Here is an 11,619-nt window from a genome sequence, read left to right as displayed (position 1 = left end):
AGTCTCCAACCTTCCCATCCAGGTTCACCACCTCCTTTCCCAGCTGTGAAAATAACCCAGGGTGGGACAGAGAGCTACACCCTCTCCCCTTCCCGTGGACCTCAGCAGATGTCGTGATGGATGGTGAAAGCCAGCTCTGTGGAGGTGTCAATGGAATTTGGCTGCGGAAGGAACTTGGTTTATTCTGTCATTCGTCAGGGCTGTGATCGCTGCCCGACAACTGGCAAAATCAGCTCATTTCGTTCAACCAGCAGTGAAACTCTAGATCTTTCTCTGCGCTCTGCTTGGAGGCCTTTCCAACTGTCTGCATGTCCCTGTTCTCTGGTGGGCCAAAAAGTGAGACTTCAAACGGGTGATGAGGTTTAGCTCTGATTCAGGCAGATACAGGGACAATCAGCCTTAGATCAGCTTGACAAAACTGACAATTCAGATTATTCCTTGCCTTTTGCCTCCTTCCCTGCAGATGATATTGGTTGAGGTCAGCTGTGATCCAGAGGGATGTGGGTGGTGCTTCAGGACCAATTGGAGAAAGATGTGGACCAATGGAAGTAAAACTCCCACGTCCATGCTTTCCTGGACCTTGGGTCTCCATTGTTACCTGCAGAGCAGTGATGGGGAAGAAAACTTTCTCCTGAGGCTCTACCCAGACAGAGGTGATCTCTTGAATCCGCAGTTTATCTGGAAACACATTTGGTCTGAGTCTGACAATGGCGTTTTCTCTGCAACTATCTCTAGTTTCCCCTGGAAACTGGCTCTCCCAGATATGTAGACAGGAACAGGGAAGAAAAGCATCTTGAGGAGGGAGATGGGGCTGGTTCCACATCATGGCATCCTATTAGCATCCTTTGGAGACCCTCCATGTTGACGTGGAATCTCTGTCTTTCCAGTGCAAGAACCATTCTCAGGAAACGGCACTTCCCATGGTGACTTGCTGGGACTCTTTGAGATGGCTGTCAGAATCTTATGCCATGTTCATCCATCTCAAATCACAGCTGATGCACCTAAGTTTGGCCTGAAAAGACAGCTACAGCTGCAGCGGGCAACCCAACAGAGAGCTCAGGGAAGCTGCCCAAGTCCTGCACATCGATGAGGTCTTCATGGCTTTCCCCCTCCAGCTCCTTTTCTAGCTGTAGTCCCAGTGAGACTGTGTGGGTCACAAAGCTAAGACGTGACAGAGAAGTGAAGCCAAATGCAGAGTGTTGCAAGGATTCTTGATCCTCCCAGCTCCTTATTTCGTCTTTCACTTTGCACATCCTTGGACATGGTAATATTTTGATCTGTGAGGTCAGGCTGCCTAGCCTTCTTCCCAAAGCTTGTAGTCTCAAGCTCCAAGCTGATGTTTGTCCTTGCTCTCTCTCCTGTCATCAGTTGTGATCAACACCCAGGGCTTCTGAGGGAGAGATAAAAATATTATAATGCATATAATTGAGCGGTACCATAATATAGGTATAGGGAAATCCCATGATGCTGCATCTTGAGCCCAGGCTAGTGGTTTGGAAAAGGTTCATCAGCTTTGGATGGCTTTCAGGGTCTGTTCTACTAACAGGATCCCTGTTCACGTCAGAAGACGTGTCTCTTAGTGGAGCTGACAGGCCGTGTGGGCTCGTGGTCAGAGCACTTCCTCGTAATTGCCTTGACTCTACCCATGACCCCGATCAGGCCCGAGCCCTCACTGAACTCCACATTTCCTGAAGCATCTTCTCGGCTCAGCTGCCTCCAGCTCTAAGAAATGGGTCTGCTCAAGTAATGTGGTTTCTTCAGCTGCATGGCAAGGGCTGACATGACCTTGCATTCAGCAATGCGGGAGAGGTTTGGGTAGTCCCATCCATTGGAGGCACGGTAGTTGCAGGGAGGAAGAAGACAAACCTGGTATTGAAGAAGCTGCTCATTGAGGTTGCAAAGGTGTCTGTGTTTCTGCAGCATCTCTGTGTTATTACGATGAGACATTTTTAAATGGTATTTCTTAGACAGCCATTTGAGGAAGTTCCTGGAGAGCACGTACCAAGCCAAACCCCAAGGCTGCAACCCAAGCCTGACTCCCAGCATGCTGGTGGCTTGTGTGATGGCCTGCCCAAAACCCTAGCTGGGACCAGTGGTCTGAATCCCTGTCTCAAAAGTGCAGGAAAACTCATGGATACTTGGTAGAAAAGTTTCATTCCCAGGATATGTAGCAGAAACCCCAGCCACAGCCTACAAGTTCTATCAAAGCCAGAGCAGATGGTTTATTTGGCTAGGAGGTGGCACTACACCCTCTCTCCCTTGCCTCCTTGATTACAAGGGCAGCCTACGGAGGAATACAAGACTGATGCATGTATGAAACCTCCTAGGACTCCCCCTATGTCTCAGAGGGAGCTCTGCATCCTCCATCAATCGCTGTCCCTAGAGCAGGCCCTGACCTAACCAGGTCTCCACCCCTGGCACTCAGACCTGCTTCTGTGGAAGTCCAGTCACCCCGGTTCTGCTATCCTCCCTCTTTTTCTTTTTCTTTTTCTTTTTCTTTTTCTTTTTCTTTTTCTTTTTCTTTTTCTTTTTCTTTTTCTTTTTCTTTTTCTTTTTCTTTTTCTTTTTCTTTTTCTTTTTCTTTTTCTTTCTCTTTCTCTTTCTCTTTCTCTTTCTCTTTCTCTTTCTCTTTCTCTTTCTCTTTCTCTTTCTCTTTCTCTTTCTCTTTCTCTTTCTCTCTTTCTCTCTTTCTCTTTCTCTTTCTCTTTCTCTTTCTCTTTCTCTTTCTCTTTCTCTTTCTCTTTCTCTTTCTCTTTCTCTTTCTCTCTTTCTTTCTCTTTTTGTGCTCCTTTCCCTTGAGCACAGTTTCTGCCCTTCCAGCCTAGCCTAGAGGCCATTGCAGCATGTGTTTTGTCATTAATTATTGGCAAACATGTTGACATCTGTCAAATATCTTCCTGGAGACCTGCATTAATTCAAGCCTGACTTTTAACTCTAGACAGAAACTGCTCATCACCTACAGAAAGTCCTGAAAACATCACATGCAGGGAGGAGGGCCTCACAGGAGGAGATCCCAAACACTGAGATGTGTCCTGAGTGCCCATCAAAGTCTTTGAGTGTTGCATCAATAAAGCGACAAAGAAGAGATTTGGGTAAATCTCTCCACAGACCCCAAGAGGTAAGGATTCAAGTTATTAATGCAAAAGGAATCAGGATTTCTTGCTTAGACTCTTCATCTGATTGCATGGCCAGGGCAAGTGCGAGCCCTTCAGGGGGCAGGTGCTGAGCACAGCCCATTTATCCTGAGCTGAGGCAGTACAGCAGGCTCCTGGCAGGTTAGAGGTAGGGTGCTTCAGAGTCAAGTGGTGTGAAGTGCCTCCAAGTGTTCAAAAGGCTGAAGAAAATCTTATTTTCATCACTTTCTCAGGCATTGTTGGAAACCCCACTATAAATTAAGGAAAGATCATGAGATGTAAATGTAAATGAAGACAATGAGGTCATGGGTAAAAGCAACATTTTCAGGGCACAGCATGGTGTAAAGGAGAACTAGCAGTCAGGAAATGATAGAAAGATCAGTGTCAAAGGAGGGACAGAGGGGTAGGTGCAAAGAACACTGTGGATGGAAGAGCGAGGATAGCAGTCACGTTCAAGGTAGAGGAGGAGTACCTGGCATGTGCAATCCTCCCTTGTAGCTGATATGGGAAAAACGGTTGGGAGTTCTTCAGTCTCCCCTGGGGATGCTTGGGATGGTAGAGGTGGTGCATTGCGAGGACCTTGCCTCTTTGTTTCAGAGCCCATCCCATTCCCACACAGGACAAAGAGGAGCTGTTGGTGCCCAGCTGCAGAGAAGCACGCCCTAGCCAAGAAGTACCTGGGAAGCTGGCAAAGTCATAGCTGTGACATGTCTCCCAGGAGTAGATGCCTTTAAAACAAAACAAAACAAAACAAAACAATAAAAAAATGAGCAAAACAAAACAAAACAAACCCAACCCAAATCTACAGGCTGGGGGAAGAAAGCAGAGAAGTCCCTTCAGTTACTGAAACTGCCTCGTCAGCATCCACGAGTGGCTGGCTGGCTGGCTCTGACAAAATTGATGGGGACCATGTGGCAGTCAACACGGGAGAGGGTGAGAGGGTGCCAAGTTTTCCGACGTATGTGTGTGTGTATGTGTATGTGAGTGTGTATTTATTATCCCATCCCCTCTGCAGTTGCCTGTGTGACTTGTGCCAGCACGCTGTGGAGATGTGGCCTTTCCCTGGAATGAGGAATGCGTCAAGGAAAGTGCGGTTGCATATAGTTATGAACATATGGAGGCCCTGGAGTCACGCCACATGGTTTGCCACTAATTGAAATAGGCTGGCTAACCTCTTATTGTGGCCACCAGGAGCAACCCTGGGGGAGGGATGGCAGGGGGGGAGGGGAGCACGGTGAATGGGTGCAGGACGCCTTCCAAAGTGTGACTCGGGGAGGAAAACACCTCCCTTTCCTCCTCCTCCTCCTCCTCCGGGATGGAGACACTGCAGTGGGTCCAGAGACAGAAAGGGGAAGCTGTGCCCCCAGATCCAAATGTGGATTAAGGCTGTCCAAAAGTAAAGGCCTTTTGTAGCTGGATTAGCGCCACGCATGCCTGGCCACCTTCCTCAAAGATAAAGTGCTGTGTGGGCAATAAGAGATGGGGAGAGATGGGGAAGGGATAGGAAGAGGGCAAATAGGATGCAACTTGTAGGAACAACTAGGACAGTTCCCAAAAGGGATTGGCATGAGCTGATATGTGGGAGAAGAAGAGGTCCAGCAGCATATGGGGTGTTCTGCGGACACAAAAAACAAACAAAAAACTCCTGAGTGTTCAGACACATCGAGGTTGATGTGCTCCAGTAAAGGCTGAATCATCACCTGCTTTGTTTCCTGCATGTATTGCAAGATGTGGCATTTGAAGTGGTGGGGGTTGTTTATGTTATTATTTTATTTTATTTTATTTTATTTTATTATTTTATTTTATTTATTTTATTTTATTTTATTTTATTTATTTTATTATTTTTTCATTACCTGTCTTTGGTCTATATTGGTGATGTGAATTCTTGGAGTGAAGAAAGCTGAAGAGCAATACCTGGGTTGAGATCTCTGAGTTGCCCTGGACTCAGCATCGTGCCCTGTTGGGCTATCTCCCAACTACAGAGTGGAGGACCTCCTTTGACAGCTATCAACATCTCCTGCCTGTGGACTCCTCGTGGAGCTGTATCACCCCTTAGCTCTCAGATATTCAGTCTACGTCTCTTGGCCATGTGGAGATCTGGGTATATCAGAAGGCTGGCTGCCTTTGGGAAAATTCTCTCAAATGAATATTGCCTGCAGTAAATACCGCTCACTTTACCCCTGCTTCTTCACAGCTATGATGAGGGCTGAATCCCCACCGCCTTCTTTGCTATGGTTCCTTTCCTGCCTCTTGTGTTCCTTTCCTGCCTCTTGTGTTCACTTCAGAAAACTTTATCCCTCAGGAACAACTGTGGGAAAACATTTGCTAGATAACCTGCTGCAAACTTGTAGAGCCCTGCTGAATACCTCAGGCCGGTGGAACCTGTGTGGGCTCAAGGCATCTCCAGATCAATGTCCAGAAGCATTTTTCTTTCTTTTTTTTTTTTTTTTTTTTCCTGTAGAAATGGAATAGAGATAGAGCTAAAATTGAGACAAGTTCTGAATTACCTGTGCAGTGAGGAAATAAAGTGTGAGGAACAAAGAAAGTGTATTATTCTAGAAACAAAATTCACAGGAATATAAAGAAATTACATAGGGAATTTCCAGCAATAAAATGGGATGCCACTGTTATTAAGGGAAACTAGGCTTCTTAAATACTGGTTCAAGAAAAATAAATACATAAATAAATCACAAGCTAACATCTAGAACATACTGCTCTTGTTTCATTAGTTGCTCAGAGACAATCACAAAAGGCCCCCCACGTGATTAATTGTTTGAGTGTAAAGGGAAACAATATGCAAAATGCTTTTCTATCTTATTTACAGTTCTTGTAATAATCTGAACGAGTACTTGCCATGAGTTGCTTTAGGAATTTCCTTACTGAAAAAGAATAACATCTGATTTTGATGTATAACATTGTTAGAATATTTTAATGTAGGTTCAAAGGGTTTTCTAAAGCATATGCAGGCTGACCCATTCATCCTCAGGCACTCAAGATGTGCCCAAACTGTTTCAGGGTACGTCACTGGTGGTGGTGTGAAGCCGTGCTTTACGGTTCTTTAACTCCTTGTTCCTTGGGCTGTTGAGTCTTGGGTAGAGCTCTAACTTTCCACTTACATATATCAGCATATAGAGCCTTTGAATAGAAAAGAGCATATAAACATGATTACTAATATGTATATTAGGAGGCAGCCGAACACTCCTACATGGCCATAACCATCCTGATTGAATCTCTATGTCCCACAGCTCTAAAAGAGGAGAGGCGGCAGCTGGATGATGGGGCAAATAGGAAGGGGGAGATGACAGAGGATGGCTGACCAATAAATAGGATAGGAGGTGCAATTCCCAGCTGGCAGGGGACAGTAACCACAGCTTGCTCTCTGCTCATAGATTACGCTACACTTCTTAACTCACAGCACACATTGCCAGAGTTTCTTTCATCATTAAAATCTTTAGATGATACAAAACAAAGGGCAAGAAAAATACAAAAAAAAAAAGAGAAAAAGACTTCTCCATCACTCCCTCTCTTTACACCCATATGTTCCAGGTCCATAAGGAGATCAGGGAAGGAAAAGGCTTGTCGCACTTGGCATAGCTGCACGAGGAAGCCCAGGATAAAGTAGCAGAGGTGGCATTCCAGACATTAACACGCGAGGAGGATCGGGTTTGTGATGAGAAGCAGCAGGTGCGATAAGGGGATCAAGTCCTCTGCTGTATATGGCCACACACTAATTCTGGTGGGTCTCCCCTTGCATCAGACTCTGGAGGGGAAACTGGGGGAAGCTGAACCTGTCCTCCACACCAACGACCTCATTGGTGGAAAAAGGGGTGCCAAGAAGGGGAGAGGGGAGGATTGTACCTGCTTTGAAAGCTAGGAAAGAATTTTATTTGGCATCAGTGCTCTGGCACCTCCCCAGACATGTCATGCCAGATGCTACCATGAGAGTTGTGCTTCAGTGTTTCTGTGTTAGCACCAGCTACAGTCATTAACACCATTCTGGTCATCTTGGGTTTACAGCTTTTGCTCAATTTTCCACGTTTCCTTCCTCACTACCCAGACCACCATTTGTACCAATGGCTGTGTGCTGGTGTGCATGTGCACAAGTGTGCTCGTGTTAGGATGGCATGGTGCTTCTGAGAACGATGGCCTGCAGCATCCATTTTGAGACCCCTTTTTCAGCCTTATTTAAGTTCCTTTTTTTTTTTTTTTTAATACTGCTTTTTGTTCCAAAGGAAATTGCACTGCATGTATAAGTACGTTTTCTAGGCAAATAGATTCCTTTACATTAGAGCTTGTGTGATGAAAAGCAAACAAAATTCAAACACGAAAATGAGATAAGTGTGCACAAATCTGCATCGTTCTTCTGGGGTTTAAGAATTACATGGATTTTCCCCTTGCTGCTTTTTGAACATGGGCTCCACAAGCCTCACCTGCTTATGACCTTGCATGTCCTGCACTTTAACATCTTTTGGGAAGGCTTAATCCATCTCTGGCCTGACCTGAACAGACAGATGCACTGCATGATAAAGGAGATGAGAAGGGCACCTATTTATTCATCTGATGCTTAAGGATGCCCTAAGTCATTGTGTGAAAAAGGAAGCCTTGTTTCTCATCTGCCTTGAAGGTGAGCATTTTCGTGGGTTCTCTGAAGCCTTGTAAAGCTTTGAGCTCAGACAGCAGTGGGTGTTTTTATTAGACCTCTATTTTTTTTTTGTTCCATTTGGCCAACAATTTTCATGAAACTAATAGAAAGCTCCTATTTTGGAGACTCTTTTGTAATATTTTCTTAAAACTGGACTGTGAGTTAAAAAGTTATTAAGAAGGATGAGACAAATGCATTGGCAGGCTAAAAGACACTGTGATCTCACATGCCTGGTTTCCTAAGTAAACCTGTCTAAAAGCCCCACGGATCATTACAGTACATCATCTGTTACTTCCATCAGCCTTTTTTGAATGCAGGACTGTGATTTCTCCCAGAGCAAATGGGACCTGGCACCCTGTTAGAAAGATTTCTTTGTAGTGACCTGTGCAATATTCGTTTATCCCCCTGGAAATGGTGAAAAGGAAAGGTAGCTCTTTTTTTTTTTTTTTTTTTCCCACATGTCCAGCTACTTTAAACCCATCGATACAGGCAGCTAAGCTGGCTTACAGAGCCAGCCTGTACAAAAACTGCTGCCTACTCCTGATACTCGCCATGACTCCTGTGGCTTTCTGATAGCTCAGCAGCCATGGGACATGTTCCTCCGACTGTTGTGACACCAGGAAACCAGTCCTCTGGCACTCCCTTGTGTCTGGATATTTCCTCATCAGGCATATTTTGGAGCTCTGTGGGTTTATTTGCGGGAAAAGTCCTTGCAGAAGTAGTTCAACAAGTGGCAAAGGTGAAGCTGGCTGACAGGTGCCCCTGCAGGGGATTTTAACTGCCTGGGATGCAGCTCCAAGAGAAACCATCTCTAATGCCTGGGTACATCTCTGAGAAGTGCTTGGCTGCACTACAATCTTTCATCCTCTCACCAAGCAGGCGCTTCACATGGGTCCAGCCTAAAGAAGGCAGCTTTCCACTGATCTCAGTAGGAACCAGAATAGCCCCTGTCACATAAAACACACAGGAGGCCCAACGATGGCAAAAAAAATTAAAATGGAAATATTTCCCATGGCTTTTGCTGAGGTTTGAGTTGTGTTTTGGGCAAAGCTTGTTTCTGATTTTCAGATTGTTTTTGTCCCAGCCTGATGACCACATTACATAGCAAAGCCAAATTCTTAGCCCTCTGGCCTGACTCTTCTCCTCTTCACCTCTTGTTTCTTCATATGCAGATTGCCTCAGTTCCCAGCCAAAGCATACCCTGGTCCAAGCTTGCTCAGGAGGTGCTTTCTGCCAGAAAGTTCCCCTGGGAGATTTGAGAAACAAACAAACCGAGCAGCCTTCACAACTTCCCGATAGCAAACAAACAAACAAACACACACACACACACACACACACACACACACACACACCGTGTTCCTGAAATGCCATTTGACCCCGCTCTCTAGAGCCTGGGGGCAGGAGACTTAGTTTGTGATAAACACAAAACACTTGTGTCAGGGTGAATATTTGGAGCAAACTGCAGATCGCTGCCTTCTTCCCTGGGGAAGGCTAAGAGGAAAACTCCAGCAAAACCTGTTTCATGGGTCCAGCTTGTCTAAACCAGAATGGAAACAGGCTGTTGTTCCTACAGCCGCCATTTCCTAACAGAGCCAATGTTTGCTTCCTTTGCCTCGCCTCCCTTGTCTGTAAGCGAGCTGAAAGCCCCAGTGGTGTCAGCTCTCTTCTGGACACTTCTCTCTCCACCACTTGAGGCGAGATTGACAGGACATGTGTTGCAGGGGCATTAGCTCACATGCCATGACTGTGGGCTACTTGTGTGCTCCTGCTTGGAAAGGCCCGCGCTTTGTGTTGTAAGTCTGAGGGTTTAACAAATCACCTCTCTGAACCTTGTCTCATGGAAGAAGCCCCATCCTTGCTTGTTTGAGAAGATGCTTTGGATAGTCAGAATGTCCTGTCTCTGCTTCCTGAGCCCAAGGTCTGAGAATTCAGGAGTCCCCAGTGCTGTGGTCCTGTGCGTGCTGGGTGGATGAGGGTATTACACCAGAACAGTGTGGTCCTTTATTTTCTGTATAGAGCAGCATGTGAGCTGGATGCTGTGGTGAGTGTCAGACAAAGCAGACTCTACTGACAAGTCAAGCAAATGGTTGTCTACGGCAGGGAACTGACGTGCAGAGCAGAAATGCTAGTCTGGCTGCACCTGGAGGAAGGACGAGGTTTCTGCGCTTGAGGCTTTTCTGCAGCTCAGCTCTTCCCAGAAGGGCAGGCATTGTCCCTACCTCCCACCTCCCAGGGCAGCAAGATCAGCAGAAGCATCTTTCTGTGGCTTGCCCCCAGTTCTCCATCCTGTCCCTGCGTGTCTCCACTCCTCCCAGCAGAAGCAGCCACGAAGTGGCCTTGGAGTGGCAGCATGCAGCCATGCCCATCCTCCTGCAATGCCTAGGGCCACGGCTTCAGGGAGACCTGGAGGAAGGACACTGTTGCCTTTGGAGGTTAGGAGGACACTGTGGGCAGGAATTCATTCTGGATCAAGCAAGCTGACTCTCTGGAGGATGCAGGGTGATAGTAAAGGGGAAGGAGAATGTTAATTTTATTGCAAGCTTTTTTGAGAAAGAATAACTCAGGTTAACCCATTCCTATGGGAGCCAGCTCAAAGGAGGACCACTTGCCTCTACAGAGCATGTTCTCACAGAGCTTAGCGAAGCCACTACACAAACTAAAGCAGGTGGCCCTTACTGACGTGATGTGTGGAGGTGAAACCATCGCTTCACCGCACGCATTGCACACCCACTTTGCTCTCATGGCCACAAAGAGTAAGAAGCTCCATCCCAGCTGGCAGCTGAAGTGCTGATGTCAATATAGAGGCATTACGCATCACTTTCAGTATTTCCCTTGCCAAAAATATAGCACCTATAGAAAAAAGCCAGTTTCTTCTACTGTATCTAGGTGGGCCGGGACATTCTGGATGTTTTTGAACCATGAGTCTGAGTGTTTTGGGGTTGTTTTGACCCATATGTAGAAAACAGGGGCCTCTTGCAGGTCTAGCTGGAGTGCCTGAAGATCACTCCTCTCTTGTTTGGGATGAAGGAAACGATTTTGTGAGTTGTTCCAGTGCGGGGTCAATGCTTTACTGAAATTTCTTTTCTTCTCCCAGTGTTGCTGTCTCCAGCCTCCCTTGGTACCAAAGCTCTCCTGCCAGGGTGCTGAGTGTACCCACAGGTGTTAGCAGCCCTGAGGGGTCTCACCTGGGACCACCACCACACCCTCTGGCCATGCTCCAGGAGCCCATTTAAGTTCTGCCTGGGGTCCATAGTCCTCTCCTGAGCTCTGTTGTTGGTATGCCTGCTTGCAGCTCTGGCTCTGCTCCTGCCTCCTGGACAGACGGTGGATCTATACTCCAGGTAGTTAGTCTGTGTCCTTGATGTCTGCTATTGCTTGTCTCCAGGCATGTTTTTGGCTCCATCTCCTTTTGTTCCTGATTGCGCTCTTTGTATGGACCCTGGATCTGGATTGTTTCCCTCTTCTGGGGTTGTTGATGGACTCCATAACTAGTGTGTTGTCCTGCTCCCAGGCATAACTCTGAAATCTGAATCCTCTGATGACAGCTCTTGCCAGTGTGTGCCTTCCCTAGGTGAAAATGCCTTCAGTTGTTCCTGCAAAGTCCTTTCACCCTGAACTTTGCATTTCCCCAACACCAAGCCTAGCCCTGTTTATTATTTATTTATTTTGTAAGGCATTAGTCCACTTTATTTTCTACGCAGAAAGCCTTTTCTGGGCATATTTGGAGGATTTCCTGCATTGGACTGGGATTTCCTGTAATATAGTTGATGAAAACACCAATGCCTCTGCATGTAGATTTTGTTGCTAATGTGGTTATGGCCTTCCACTAGGGCTGTCCTGGGA

Source organism: Cygnus atratus, chromosome 6, assembly GCF_013377495.2.
Source record: "Cygnus atratus isolate AKBS03 ecotype Queensland, Australia chromosome 6, CAtr_DNAZoo_HiC_assembly, whole genome shotgun sequence".
NCBI lineage: Eukaryota > Metazoa > Chordata > Aves > Anseriformes > Anatidae > Cygnus > Cygnus atratus.
This window is presented reverse-complemented; position numbering follows the sequence as displayed.